Here is a 15,358-nt window from a genome sequence, read left to right as displayed (position 1 = left end):
AGAGGAAGCCCAGGCTGCAGGAGAGAAAGCCACCATGCTGTCAGAGGGGGACTGAGCCTCTGCTGTCTGCCTTGTGAGCCAGGATTTGTTCTGCCTATGCTGCTGGCTTTGAGAAAGATGGCCCAGGGAAGTGTGTTGTGACCTCAGGTGCCAGGGGCCAATGGGGCAGGAATGGGAAGAAAGGGAGTGGACAGGAGGGATATGAGCAAAATGGGGATTGTGTGGCTTCAGGCAACACAACAATGGCTCAGTTGTGTCTTGTGGGAAACTGAGGACACCCAGGCCTAGGAGAGCAGCAGTGACATATGCACAGTGACTCCTTGTCAACCTTGAGCCCTTCTCCTTCCCTGTTGTAAGAAGGCTTCCTTCAGCAGCGTCTGAAAGTATAAAATCTCTCCACATCCTGCCAACACTAGGAATTATTGGTTTTTTGCATTTTAGCCATTCTGGGTGTGTATGTGTGTGTGTGCGGGGCATCTTATTGTGGTTTTTCATTTTCATTTCCTTGCTGGGTAATGATGTTGAGCACCTTCCCATGTGTTTATGAATCATTGGAATAGCTTTGTGAAATGCCTGTTCAAGTTTTTTTGCCCATTTAAAAAATAGGGTCTTTTTTTTTTCCTTTCTGATTTATGAGAATTCTTTATATATTTTGGATGTAAGTTCTTTATCATATATATACATTGCAAATATTGTCTTCTGGTCTATGGCTTGCCTTTTCACTTTCCTTCTTTTCTATCTTCTTTTATTAAGTTATAACTTGAAGGCAATTAAATGCACAGGTCTTAGGTACAGTTCAATCTTTGTTTTGAAAAATGCATGTGTTACAAACTTGCAACTAATAGACAGGTCCTGGAAGTTTAATGCATAGTATACCAAATATAGACAATGATATTATATTATAATCATCAGACTTGCTAACAGTCTATATTTAATTATTCCAACCACAAAAGAAATGATCATTATTGATATGACATAGGTGCTACCTATCAATACGATGGCAATCATATTATAATACATAAATGTGTCAAATCAACATGTTATATCTTTTTTTAAAAGTTTATTTATTTATTTTGAAAGAGAGAGTGAGCGTGTGAGCAGAGGAGGGGCAGAAAGAGAGGGAGAGAGAGAATCACAAGCAAGTCCTGTGCTGTCAGCGGAGAGCCCGATGAGAGGCTCGATCCCATGAATGAGGAGATCATGACCTGAGCCAAAATCAAGTCAGATGCTTAACTGACTGAGCCACCCAGGTGCCCCAACATGTTGTATATCTTAAATTCACACAATGTTATATGTCAAATATATTTTGATAAAAAAAGAAACCATCTAAAAAAAAAAAAGGAAAAATGCATACACTAATGTAACCCCTACCCCATCAGGACACAGAACATTTCCATCATTCCAGAAAGTTCCCTCATGCCTTTCCCAGTCAGCCAGCAACCCTGATCTATTTTGCATCATCATAGATTGATTTTGCCTTTAGTGATGATTTTTGATAAACAGAAGCTTACAAATTTTAAGAAGTCCAATATATATTTTTTTCTTTTATGGTCAGTACTTTTATGTCATGTTTATTAACAAATATTTGCCTGCTCCAGAATCATAAATTCCCTTATAATTTCTTTATGGTTTCTGCCTTCATATTTAGGTCTATGATCCATCTGGAACTAATTTGTGTGTGTGTGTGGTGTGAGGTAGGAATCAAGGTTCTTCCTGCCCCCGCCCCCGTCCCCATACATATATCCAGGTGTTCCAGTAGCATTTATTAAAGAGATCTTTCTTTTATCATTCAACTGACCCCGTGCTACCAGCACAGAGCCCGACGCGGGGCTCAATCCCACAAACCATAAGATCATGACCAGAGCTGAAGTAAGATGCTTAACCGACTGAGCCATCCAAGTGCCCCAACATGTTGTATATCTTAAATTTATTAATCTAAATTTACATAAATTGTATTTGTCCCTTTGTCCTAAGTCTAGTGACCATACAGGCAAGGTCTGTTTCTAGACTCTATTTGGTTCCATTTGATTCCTTTTTATCAGCAATTAAACATGGTCAGGTCTCCCCGCTGCCTAATCCCCTCTGACCCTCCCTTAACTCCATTCTCTCCTTCCAACTCTCTACTTCAAAACAAAGCTATTTTAACAGTTCACCATTTCCACCCCTCATCTCCCACTTTCTTCCGCAATCCCTTCCCAAGGTTGGCTCTGTCACACCCATAAAACAGCTCCCTCCTCGTTCACCAAGGACCTTTTGTTGATTAATCCAATTCATCTTGCCTTTTGCCCCACGTGGCCACAGCCTTTGACAGCGGTTTCCACCTTCCAGTCCATGGATCCCTTTTCCCTGTTCTGTGACTTGCACTCTTGATTTTCTTCCTATCTCTTCAGCTACTCCCATCTCTTGCTACTCTCCCTTTTCCATCCCTAAAGTCAGGGCTCCTTGAGGCTCGGTCCCGGGTCCTCTTCTGTCTCACTTCCCACATCCTCATCTGGGGCACTCATCTCCTCCCACGACTTAAATCACCCTCCACGGTGAGGGTTATCCACTCTGGCTGCACATTAGAATCCCCCTGAACTATGGGGAAATTCCAGTGCCAGGTAGAATCCTCAGAGATTTTATTGGTCTAGAGGTGGGGCCCGGGATTTGGTGTCTTTCAAATCTTTCCAGTCTGAGATCCGCTAGTGATGCCCAAATCCTTCACTCCAGCATGTCTGTCTCCACATAACGCCACACTGCAAACTCAGCTCAAGTCTGAGCTCACCTTCCTCTCCTTTCCAAACTCACACCCCAGCAGCATTTACTTGAGTTAGAAACACAGGGGTTATTTTTCATTCCTCAACTTCCCTCACTTCAGACATCCTCATGGCTAGCCAAGTATTTCTAAATTCCTCCCCAGACAATTCACCTTTTTCCACCCCTGTGCCTACTACAAGCTGAATGTTAGGGGCATGGGGGTGAGCAGAGCAGACTTCCTGCCTTTATAGGACTTACAGTTCAGTAAAAGATGAGTGGGAATGGGAGTGAGTGAGTGAATCAACAATCATGTATTTAATCTCCCTGACATGGTCCTGAACATCGCCCTTGCCTCCCTGGTCACTTGGTGTAATTTGTACGTTTATTTTTTACAGCTTTATTAAGGTTCGATGGACATATATTAACAGCATGTACATTAACAGGCACAGTTTGTTATGTGTTGACTTATATACACCCATGATCTGATGGGATCAGCATCACATTTAAGATAACGAACGCATTCATCACGCCCAACAGTTTCCTCCTGTCCCGTAGTAATCTCCCACTGCTAACCTCCCACCAAGTCCCCAGACAACTCGCTATAGATTTGCTTGAATTTTCTAGAATTTTCTATACTTTTTTTTTTTTGGTCTGGCTTCTTTCATTCAGAATGATTATTTTGAGATGTATCCATATTGTAGCAGGTATCAGTAGTTCATTCCTTTCATTCCATCAAAGGAATATGATTATACCTCTATTTGTTTTTCCATTTACCCATTAATGGACATTTGGATTATTTTCAGTTTGGGACTCTTACAATTAAAGCTGCTATGAATATTCATATATCGTGTGTGTGTGTGTGTGTGTGTGTGTGTGTGTGGATAGATGCTTTCATTTCTCTTGGGAAGTACCTGGGAGTAGAATGGCTGGGTCCTGTGGTGGGAGTATGTTTAGCTTATTAAGGAACTGCCACACTATTTCCCAAAGTTGTTTCATGTTTATACTCCCACCAGCCATGAATGAGAGTTCCAATTTTTAAACTGGGTTGTTTGTCTTCATACTGAGTTGTAAAATCTCTTCATATATTCCAGATACAAGCCCTCTGTTGGCTATATTTTACAAGAATTCCAGTCTGTGCCTTTCCTTCATCATTTTCTCAACAGTGTCTTCGAGGAGCTAAAGTTTTGTATTTTAACAACGTCTAGTTTATTGGTTTTTTCTTTTATTATTTGTGCTTTTTAATATTGTATTTCAGAAATCTTTGCCAAACTCAAGTGGTAACTAGGACTTTTTCCCCCTAGGTTTTCTTCCAGAGTTCCATAGTTTAGCAATGACAGGTCTGTGATCCATTTTGAATTTATTTTTGTGTATGGTGTGAGGTAGGGGACTTCTACCGGTCTTACTCCTCCTCTAATCCACACTGTAGGGTGGTTTGGCCAACGTTCAAATCTTACCATGTCACTCCCCTGCTTAAACAGTCTCCCACAAGGCAAACCAACCAGCTGCAGCTGTGTAGGTGCCTTGGCTCACAGCTGGCCTTAGCTAACCTCTCCAGTCTTTATCTCCTTGTTCCGTGACCACCAAAAGCCACTTCTCAGACATTGAATGTTCCTCCCTCACCCCTGGGTTTGGCACATGCTGTTCCTTCTGCCTGGATGCACACTCCCCCCACAACCCCATCTTCCCTATCACCATAAACCTCTTGTGGGTCCTTCCCAGATTAACTTAGACATTGCCTCCTCCCCCAGGAGCCTTGGACAGGGTTCAAATGATGCCTCTGAGCCCCCAAATTGTGCTGATACACTGCTGGTCGCTGGAATCATAATTATCTAGTTACCTGCTTGTTTGTCCCTCATCCAGCTCCTTCGGGGCAAGGACAGGTTTCCCTCATTCAAGACATGAGTCAAAGTATTTAACAACCTCTCCAGGAGGACACACCGGCTGAAAATCAACCCGGCCTTGGGGCGTTTGGGTGGCACAGTCGGCTAAGCATTCAACTCTTGACTTCAGCTCAGGTCATGATCTCAGGGTTCGTGGGATCGAGCCCCGTGTGGGGCTCCATGCTCTCGGTGCAGAGCCTCCTTGGGATTCTCTCTCTCTCCTTCTCTCTCTGCCTTCCCCCACCCCCCTGCTTGTGCTCTCTCTCTCTCTCTCTCTAAATAAAATAAACTAAAAAAGAAATTGAAAATCAGTCTGGTCTTTGTCTGTGTCCTCGGTGGCACGAAGGAGGCCTGGCCTGTTGTGGCGTGAATGCCCCAGGCATTATGCCTGCACACCGTCCCCTCCACCTGGGCATTTTGCTCCTAGGCACACTGCCCTCATGTGTGCTCCCTTGGGGGTGGGGAGGAGGCCTTTGGGAAAAGGAGGAGCTGGGGCTGGAAAGGGCTGCAGAAGCGGAGGTTTAGGCAACGCAGGTTGTGGAGGTTGAGGAAGAACGGGCCCAGGACCTCAGTTCGGGGTGGGTTTCGGGGCCTGAGTCAGGGCACAGGGGGGAAACCCTGGGGAGGATCTGTGATTCAGGAGCTCCGGGCCCCAGGCAACTTCAAGGCTTTTGCACGGTCCTGCCAGCTCCGGCCAGGCAAGGGGGTGAACCTGAGGTCACCCCAAGCCTCTCGCTTGCTCTCTCAAACAGCCGCCTACCACAGGGGACCCGGGAGGCCAAGTCAATAACGCGAAACCATAAAATGTCGAAGGCGTTGAAAGTTTGGACAGAGGAGCAGACGCAGCAAATGGGGCCTTTTCCCAGGCAGCTCGTGTGGAACAAGCAAAACAGATTTATGAGCGTCTGGTGGACACGGAGTTGTGGGGGTTGGGGTGGGCGCTGGCCCGAGACGCGGAAGTTTCTAGCGCACAGGGCAGATGATGAGAATTAATTGCACAGGTCCCATGACCATGATTTAATATGCGCGAAACTCTGCCTCTTCCTTTTGTGTGTTTTGTTACAGCGTCATTTGGAGGAACATAAATGCATTTATCGGCACTTTTGTGGGCTCTCCCAAGGCCTCCTAGTCCCCACTCAGTCCTCTGTTCTCCGAAAGGCAGACAATCAGAGAAGGATGTTGGCCTCTGCGTGTGTATGGGGAGGGGGGGCTGCAAGCCCGTCCTTGGCTGGGATTGTGGGCTCCCATGTAGCTGCATGGCCTGCCTTGGGGTCATGGAGCACATCTCATTCTTGCTCTAGACTCTGGACCGTCTGTGAGGCTTCGAACGTGCACGCGTACATGTGTGTGCACCCTTGAGCTTTTTCTGAGTGCCAGACTTTGCCATAGGGAGGACCGAGGAGCTTGGCTGTTCGGAACCATTCCTCCCTCCAGCCTGTCTCTCGGGGATCAGCTGCTTTGTGGGGGTATGGTTTTCCTGACACCCTCGGCAGCTTCTTACCTTCCAGCATGGTCCAGGAAAGATGATGCATCCGTTTCTCAGATGCCCTTGGCTGGTGTGGAACAGGTGGAGGCTTCTCGGGTTCCAAGGCAGCCTTGAGACGTGGGAGGAACAGAGATTGTCTGGGCCTGGTCACCTCAGCCTCTTCGGGTCCTGACGGGAGCCCCTGTCCACCCAGGTTAGTGGAGATGGGTTGACCAGAGTCAGAGAGCCTGGGAGGTGGCTGCCTCTTAGGGAGCTGCACGTCCTTGGGCTGACCCTTCTCCCTCCCCAGGGCATCCCTGAGCCACCCTGCCTCAGTCACAACCACCCCACCCACCAGCACCTCGGCCAGCCCCAGAGGGCCCCGGGCTGGTCCCCAGTCTCCAGAGCCCTGGGCCCAGTGCCGGGGGAAGCCGCAGGGGCCCCAGGGGCTCAGAGGCCGCAGCTCTGGGGGCAGGAATCCTAGGCAGGTGGCCGGGGACCTGGTGTCTTCGAGGAGCTTACAAACCCTCCAGGCCTGCCGTCTGGAGTCTCAGGCAGTAGTCGTCTGATTGCCACTGTTTGCTTCTGGAACTCCAGTCCTGACGGAAGGGAGTGTGTTTGGGAAGTGTTAGGCCGGGCTGTCAGCGCATCATAAAGGACGAGCAAGATCAACAAAGCCCCCGCCACCTTGCACACCACCCGGCTCTGCCACCGGGCGGTGTCCTCCCCTCCACCCCCCCTCCCCGGCCTGGGGATCTACAGCCTGTTGGGGGCCTGGTGGGGAAACCTCAGCCCAGGGCCGCTCAGCTGCATGAGTACTCCAGCTCCCGAATTTCCCGAGGTTGGGGCACCAACTTTGGTCATCAAATAATCTAGGGTGAAGGTGTGACCTCAGGTAACCTGTCATACTGTCATACCAGGGTGTCTGAGAACTGCCCCAGTATTTTGCTTCTGGGTGGAGAGAAGAGAGGCGCCGAGGGGCGCCTGGGTGGCTCAGTGGGTTAGGCGTCTGACTCTTGATTTCGGCTTAGGTCATGATCTTGCAGTCCGTGGGTTCGAGCCCCGTGTCGGGCTCTATGCTGATGGGGCACCGGAGCCTGCTTGGGATTCTCTCTCTCCGTCTCTCTCTCTCTCTCTCTCTCTCTCTCTCTGCCTCTCCCCCACTCTCATTCTCTCTCTCTCAAAATAAATAAATAAACTTCACAAAAAAAAAAAAAAAAAAAAAAGGAAGAGACAGGCCTGAGTAGCAGCTTTGGGTCCCTTAATTGTCTCTAGGGACATCAAGGTGACTGCCATCACCGTCGTATTTTGCTGTGAAAAACTCTAGGCCTCTGAGGATTTTCCTGTCCAGCCCCACAAGAGGTCTTTCACCAGAAGATTCGTGGAGGGACATCAGAGGACTTGCTAAATTTTACCTGTATGCTTACAGGTGCATTTTTCCGGGCAGAGCCTCAGAGGTCAACAACTGTAGCTCAGGGAGGGGAGGGACAGAGGGACGCACAGAGAGACAGGCCCCGGGTCTGCAGTGAGGGCTGAGCACAGCCCTTCTAGATGCCCAAAGGCGTGCTGTGAGGCTGGTATCGATACAGCCCCCCTTCTATCCAAAGGAAAGTGAGAGGCGAATGAGGCCAAGGTCACACACACCTGTAAAGGAGAGAGCCGGCCTGGAAGCCTGGCCTGGAGGTCTGCGGGCTGTCTCTATCAGAGACAGAGCTGCAGATGGCAGGCTCTGGGTGTTGTGTGTGTGTGTGTGTGTGTGTTCACACCCTCACGTGCAAGCCTCCCCCCCCCCCCACGCACATGCACACACACATGCACATCCATGAACGCAAACCCCAACACACACACGCGTGCGCATCTGTGAGCACCCAGGGCACGCCCTGCCCCCCACCCCCCAGCATGTGGCAGAAAGAGAGCAGGTTCCCACCTGGCTCCCACGGGCCGAGCCCTCGCTCACGCCCGTGGGTGATAAGCTCTCCCACCATTGCTCCGGGAGGGTGAGGCTCAATGAAATGATGGATGAGAAGCCCGGGGGCCAGGGGCCCAGGGCCCGGGCGACGAGCGAGGCCTCAGCAGGATGGCATGCAAACCCCGTCCAGACTGGGGCGTCACCCGGAATAAGATCATGAGGCAAACACGAGCAAGGCTGTAAACACGGGCAGACGATGGGGGAAACGGGCCCTGGGGCTCCATAAAGAGTGTCCAGCCCGCCAGAGCTCAGGGCCCGCTTGGCTCGGGGGCGGCCGAGGGGACGGACGGTGGGCGGGGGGCTGCTCCGGGCTTGGCCGGGACAGCCGTCTCGGGCCGCGGCTGGCCGGTCCAGCTCCGATTTGGCTGGGAAGCCTGGCCTCCGCACAATAAACAACAGATAAATCGCAATGTGTCTGGAACTGGTGGAGAGCGGGGAGAGGTGCACGGGGGTCACCAGAGGGCCTCTCTCCCTCCCTGGCGGCCTCCCCCTGGGAGGAGGGCCCGGCGCTCCAGGGGGACTCAGCCCTGGAGCCCCTAGAAACCGCTGGGGGTCAGGGGTGCTGGGACCAGAGACGGGATGAGTTGAGTATGTGGAGCCAGAGAGGGCCTTTGAGGTGAATTTCCACCTGGAAAATTCCAAAGGAGTGTGAGGGTTCAGTGTTGGGTTGAAGGGCTGGAGGGCGGGGGCAGGGAGCCCCCCCCCCCCACTCCCCTCCCCCAGCCTGCAAAGCCTCAGCTGCTCTGGGCACCCCCAGCCAGGGACATGGCCCCGAAGCATGGGACCCTCCCCTTTTCTAGAAGAGGAAGCAGAGACAGAGCAGTGAGGGCTTTGTCTTCCCGGCCTCTACCCTGCCTCCTCTCTGTGCAACCCCCCGGAACCCCTCCTTGGAGTCTCCCCCTCGCCCCCAGGCAACCTCATGCACCCGCTCCACCTGCTGAAAACCCCCTCCGGGGGCTGCATTCTGGAAATGTCCACCTGCACGGCCCCCAGGCTCCCTGTAGGCTCGGGCCCCAAAGGGCCCACTGCACTGCTCCCCTGCTGTGGACCTCACCCTTACTGCCCTAGCCAGAAGCCGGGGTGCTGGGCCTGACCCGCTCACCCTTCTCCACTACCAGGCCCATCAGTTCCTCCTCCCCAGGTGGCCCTTCCTGTTCCCTCCCGTCTGCCCCCCACCCCTGGGCAGCTCGGCCTTCCATTCCCCGTGGCTGACGTGGCGGCCAGGAGGTTCTGCGAGAACGACTTTGTTCCCCTCATTGGCTCCGTGCAGTCTTCAGGACAGAAGCCCATTCTTAGGGTGCCAGAGGGCCCACCTGGCTTGTCACTCGTCACCCATTACCTTCTGTCCTCTACCACTGGACACCCACGCAGGCGACCTTTTGCAGGGCCTTGAATTTCACCATGTTCCACCCGCCACCAGGTGCTCCTGGAATGTTCTGGCAACTCACCCCCTTCCCTAGTCTGAGCAGGAGTTATGGCCCTGCCCCAGGAAGCTGATATGAAGGAAGAGACTTGGACCTGCCCTGAGAAGTAAGTTAGTCTAAGGGGGGAGACACAGTCATACTCTGCAAAGGGTTTGAGGGGGGAAGGCACAGCCTTGGCTCAAAAGTCTAGTCTGAGGGGGGCACGGGGCCTCCTCTGAGAAGCCCTGATCAGAGCAGGGAGCTGTCACCCTGCCCTGAGAGCTGTGACCTGCGGGAGGATGTGGCCCTTCTCTGACAAGTCTGCATTCAACTGGGAAGGTCACTGGGTGTGGGCCTGCCCCCAGGACACCTTCAGTTCCGGGGAGGGCCTGTCAGCACAGGGTACAAGCCTGCATCCGCCTTCAGGAAGCCCGGGCCCAGGCGATGCCAGAGAGATGCCAGACACAGGGCCAGGCCCGATGACAGCGTTGGCCCTGCCAGCGGCTGTAGGGCCAAAGCTGGGCACATCCAATACTGGCCCCGACGGCCTGCCGAGGAGCGCAGAGGGCAGGGGCACCGGGTGGCCTGTGGGTAGGAAGGGAGGCGGGCACCCCTGTTCCCCTAACCCAGGCAGCCCCTTGTCCCAGGGCAGAGACATCTAGGACCACTCTGCTGCCCTCACAGGCCCACCCGGCCACATCAGGGCGACTTCTGTGAGCAGAGGGGACCCAACTCCTTAGTTCTTGGAGTATAGGTCCCCAGTGGCCCACCTTGAACCAGAAGCTCCCTAGAGAACGTAGGGGTGGAGAGTCACTATCTGCCAAGAGCCCACCTTGTGCTTTACCAGCACCGCCTCATTGCTCACAGCACCCCCGGGGGGAAATGCCCTTGTAGGCTCAGATAGGGTGAGTGGTTTACCCCAAATGCACAGCCAGGGGGTGGGAGAGCTTAAATTCAAATCCAAGCCCTCCCACGTACCAGGCTGCCTCAAAACCTCCTTGGAGGGGGTCGGGTCTCCCCTATCAGACACCGATAACTTGTGCCTCTCCTGGGTCCCATCAACTGGTCGCAGACCCCGTGGCTGCACACAGCTGTCCTGCTTGAATACGTAGTCCAGTCTTCAAAGAACACCCCAACAGTACCAAATGCAGGAATGCATTCCTTGTGTCTCCTCTCCGGGCCAGATCCCACACAGGCCACTGGGACCACAGAGAGAAGGAAACAGGGTTGATTCCTGATTAAAAAAAAAAAAAAAAAAATTATGTTTATTTTTGAGAAAGAGAGAGAGAGAGCGCGAGTGCGTGCGCGAGCAAGTGGGGGAGGGGCCGAGAGCGAGGGAGGCACAGAATCCGAAGGAGGCTCCAGGCTCTGAGCTGTCAACACAGAGCCTGATGTGGGGCTCGAACCCATCAACCGTGAGATCATGAGCTGAGCCGAACGCTTAACCGACTGAGCCACCCAGGCACCCCTGATTCCTGATTTTCTTGAGGACAGCCTAGAACCCAAATCAGTGCCCCTGAGCATAATAGTCAACAAGCCATATGGGGTCACCGGGAGGGAGGGGCAGCGAGGGGGGAGCAGTCCACCCCTCAGGCCAGAGAGGGGAGTCAGCAGCATGCTTCATGGGGTGGGGGGGGCATTCAGCCAAATCTTTGGGGAAAGATTTTCCAGGCCTAGGGCTGAGGAGATATTGCCAGACAGCCCAGACTTTCCAGGGGCCACACGTGTTTCACACAGGGAGACTGGGACCCAGGGAGCATGGAAGCCAGGGGCCTTGACGGCTGACTAAGGAGCTGGAACTTTCTCTGCAGTCAACAGGGAGCCAGGGAAGATGTAAGGTTCAGGGCGACACCCCCAGCTTGTCACTACTGTAAGCCCACAGTGATGGTCGATGAGGCTGGACAGGCAGGGTGGGCCTGGGGACAGAGGATGGTGAAGCGTTCCAGTAAGGGACGGGGAGGTTCGTGCTGGCACAATGGCCATGTGGCCGCCATTACAGGGCTGCCAGGACATTGGTGGGGAGGGAGGGGCTGGCAGGTTCGCTCGCTGAGAGAAGACACCCAGAGGAAGAGGGAGCGTGCTGGAGGGGAAGGTGGTTGGGTGCGTAGGCCTCAACTTTCCCCCTCGTACCTGGGCCCCAGCTCCCCCCTCTCACCTCAGATAGCTTTCCTCCAGGTGGGTGGTGGGCAGTGAGGGAATCCTTCACCCAGGCAGCCTGGAGCTAAACTCAGATGACAGGCTTGGCCAGAGGCGGGCTCGGAGGCCTGATGCCTCCCGTTCAGTGAGGCTGTGTGCCCACAGGCAGAACCCAGGCACCTACTCAGACCCCGCGGCTGCCATGGCGGGCTGCAGGGCCTGGGCTTGCTTTGGATGGGCACTGAGGCCTACTGGTGTGAGAATCTGTGCCAGGGCCATGGGGAAAGAGGGTGGTGGCCCCAGGAGCTTGGGCGTTCCAGCCGCCCACGGAGCAACAGGCAGCAGGCCCTGGCAGGGAACAGGCTGGACTGTGGGTGGCAGGGAGCCCTGGCCCGCAGGCAGCTGGCTTTCTACTCCTCCCCGGACCACCATCCAGCTCATCACTTTTCCCCACGGGCCCAGTCAAGTGGATGGAGACGGGGGGCTTTCCTGTGTGTCTCATGAGGGGGCATCAGACAGGCTTGGCATCTAGCCCCAGCCCTGCTCTGGCTCAGTACCTTGGGCAACGGACTGAACTTCTCTGAGCCCGTCTCTCCACTCCGACATGAAGAGATGAACTTGGCATCGTGCCTGGTCTCTGGTGGGGACTCACTGAAGAAGGGAAGCTGTAGATGAAGACAAAGCAGGCAGAGACCCCTGAGCGTGACTGCGGCACGGGAGGAAGGGTCTAGATCTCCTGCCAGAGATCTTAACGTTGTCGTCACTGGCTTGATTATTGCCTCCTAGAGGCCTCCTCTGGACAGGGGTCCCGGGCCTCTGGGACCAGCACAAAGAGCACAGGAAGGGGGGAAAGTCCAGACTCCCCTTCACCACCCCTTGACCACCAGTCTTCATGACATTAGAAGGTTTTGCTGAGGGTCAGAAAGACATCACCAGCCCGAGGTGGCAGGAAAGAGGGGAGCCCAGTTCTGGCTGTGGTTCCACCCTTACCTGGCCTTTCTCTGGCTTTAGTTGTCCTTTGTACCCAGTGGCCGGGCATCCAGCTTCTTTGACCCCACACAGGCCACTCCCCTTCGGTCTCCAACACTGCTTGCTCAGATTCCCATAATCGGGACGCCATCTTCCTCTTCTCTGGTGTTCCAAGCCCTCCTGGGGCCCCAGCACTCGCCCAGTCCCGGGATCCTTGCCCCAAAGCAGCCCAAGTACTTTTTACTGAGTCCCACGGCCGGGTTTGGGCCTGTACACTCCCTCTCAGCCCAGCCTGATGGCCAGGGGCCCAATCTTCTCCCCTCTTTGGCTCAGGCCATGCGCTTCAGGGCAGGAAGTGGGCCTCGATGTCCCCATGTACCCCTCGCAGCCTGGGCACGTGACCTCAAGCAGTTCTCCCCCCTGATTCTACCCCCACCAGCTCTGCGTCCCCCTCTGTCACGGCGGGTGACACTGCCCCCGTGTGCCTCGTGCACAGGTGAGAATTCGAAGTAAGTGCTGTCCGTGGATGTTCTCAGTGAATCCTCATTGCAGTCCTGGGAGGTAGAGTCTGTCGTTTATTCCCTGTTCATAGATGAGGCGGTGGAGGTTTGGCAGAAGCAGTGAGTGGCTTCCCCAAGGGCTCAGAGCCGGTGAGAGAGGGAGACGGAAATGCACCCGGGACAGCAGACAAGGCGCCCTGCTGGGCCGCGCTGCCTTAAAGGAGCAGAGGCTGTGCACACACCGTGCACCCTGTCGAGCTCTCCGCGGGGAAAGGGAGGGTCGCTCTTGTCATTTGACCTGTGGGAGAGGGAATCAGTGACTTACGGAAGCCACGCTGAGCCCATGGCACAGCCAGAGCGCTGACCCCCACTTCAGGCTCTTCCCCTACCTCGGGACCTCCCATTTCCTTGAGTCATATGTGAGGACAAATCTCCTTGGAGCCAGAGCGCGTGCATCAGGTGGCTCCGACCATGATCTGCCCACAGAGTCTTAGGTATTGGCTGCATGGGCACCGAGCCAGTCGGCCCCGACCTCTCCACCACCAGGCCACCATCACCGTGCAAGGCAAGAGTCCCAGTTTACAAACGCATGAGCCCAGAGGCAGCCAGGACAGGTGGTTCTGGCCACACCCCGCATCTCGGATCACCTCTTCAACCAGAGACATGCCTGTTTGTTAAGAAATGTCTAGGGGCGCCTGGGTGGCTCGGTCGCTTAAGCGTCCGACTTCGGCTCAGGTCACGATCTTGCGGTCCGTGAGTTCGAGCCCTGCGTCAGGCTCTGTGCTGACAGCTCAGAGCCTGGAGCCTGTTTCAGATTCTGTGTCTCCCTCTCTCTGCCCCTCCCCCGTTCATGCTCTGTCTCTCTCTGTCTCAAAAATAAATAAACGTTAAAAAAAAAAAAAAAAAAAGAAAGAAACGTCTAATGTGGGGCACCCGGGTGGCTCAGTCAGTTGAGCATCCGCCTCTTGATTTCGGCCCAGGTCACTATCTCATGTTTGTGGGATCAAGCCCCGGGTCAGGCTCTGCGCCGACCGTGGAGTCTGCTTAAGATTCTCTCTCTCCCTCTGTCTCTCTCTCTGCCCCTTCCCTGCTTGCACTGTCCCCACCCCCCACCCCCCAAAAAAGAAATGTCTAATGACGTCAGGGGTCCGACCTGAGAGCTGGGTGGGGGATGATGAACTTCCTAGAGGTGAGGGTGGAGGTACGTTTGGAGGTGAAGGTAGAGGTGAGGGAGGAGGAAAAGATAGGATGGAGGAGATATCAATGGTGACGGTGACACTGCTGTGGCGAGTGATGTTGGAGGCAACAGGAACAGAATTAACAGCTGGAGGAGAATTGCTGAGAGCAGCTCTTGCTTGACCCAGGCCCCGACCCTGAACATGGCTGCTCGTGCAGCCACAGATTTCACTTCAGTCTCAGGAGCCCCTCTCACCAGTGTCACTGATGAACATTTGGCTCCAGGTAGGATAAGGGGCAGTAAGGGGACCCAGCTGCCTCCGAGGCATTCGCTAATGTGAACGAAACATCAGGCCTGAGTCTGGCAGCTGATGAGGTGGGGGTTCCCAATCCAGGAAGAGGCCCAGTGCCTGGGGGGGGGCGGGGGGCAGACTGTCGGGAGGTAACCTGGGGACAGCCCCTTCCGGTCCAGAAAGGAAGCGAGGCCCAGGCCGCAGTCACGCATGATAGCAAAGGCATTACTGAGTGCATGTGGAACGGCCCTGGGCTCCCGGGCTATCAAGGGAAGGAGGCCAAGCCCAGCAGAGGGTCTGCTGAGGGTGACACTGGTGACAAGAAGGCTCCAGGTGTGGTCCGAGCGTGCGCTCTGGGGCGGCCCCTGGGCACTCCAGCATCTTTGGCGAGCGCCCGCAAATCCCTCCTCTGTGGTCATCATCAACACGCGGGTACTGCAGGCCCGCCATGACCGGGGCTCAAGCTTTTCCATTACCCACGGGCGTCCTGCCCCACCCCGCCGCCGGCCGCAGTCCCCCGGCGCACCCACTGCTGGCCTCTGCCAGGACCCCCGGCGAGGGCCTGGCCTGGAAGAGCCTTGCCGGGGTGCCGGCCAGCCTCCCCAGTGTGCTGCCCGGGCAGTGGGCCTTGCCAGGTGTCAGACTCAATTTCCCGACCCTTCTTGTCCAGAGAACCAAACATCTCGTCCCTCCACCCAAGGCAGGTCCTCCCAGGCCGCTTCCTTGGCAGCACGAAGACCCCTGGGGGAAGAGGGGCCAGTCAGACTCACCAGCCAGGCGGGGGGTGGCGGGGGGAGCAGAATGCAGGAAGGTCATTCACCCCATTTGTCA

At 54.5% G+C, this 15,358-nt stretch overlaps 1 long non-coding RNA gene across 1 annotated transcript; it reads right to left on the bottom strand.

Annotated features, from left to right (window-relative positions):
• Nucleotides 1-4,935: 4,935 nt before the first annotated feature.
• LOC132688789 (uncharacterized) lies at nucleotides 4,936-14,130 on the bottom strand. The gene is made up of 3 exons (XR_013552775.2): nucleotides 12,580-14,130; nucleotides 6,604-6,680; nucleotides 4,936-6,211 (listed from the first exon to the last, which is right to left on the bottom strand). It is a non-coding gene; the product is annotated as an uncharacterized LOC132688789 (long non-coding RNA).
• Between the last annotated feature and the right edge of the window lie 1,228 nt (nucleotides 14,131-15,358).

Source organism: Panthera onca, chromosome E3, assembly GCF_046562875.1.
Source record: "Panthera onca isolate mPanOnc1 chromosome E3, mPanOnc1 haplotype 2, whole genome shotgun sequence".
Classification (NCBI taxonomy): domain Eukaryota; kingdom Metazoa; phylum Chordata; class Mammalia; order Carnivora; family Felidae; genus Panthera; species Panthera onca.
Note: the sequence above shows the minus strand (reverse complement) of the source record. Positions and strands in the feature narration are given on the sequence as shown.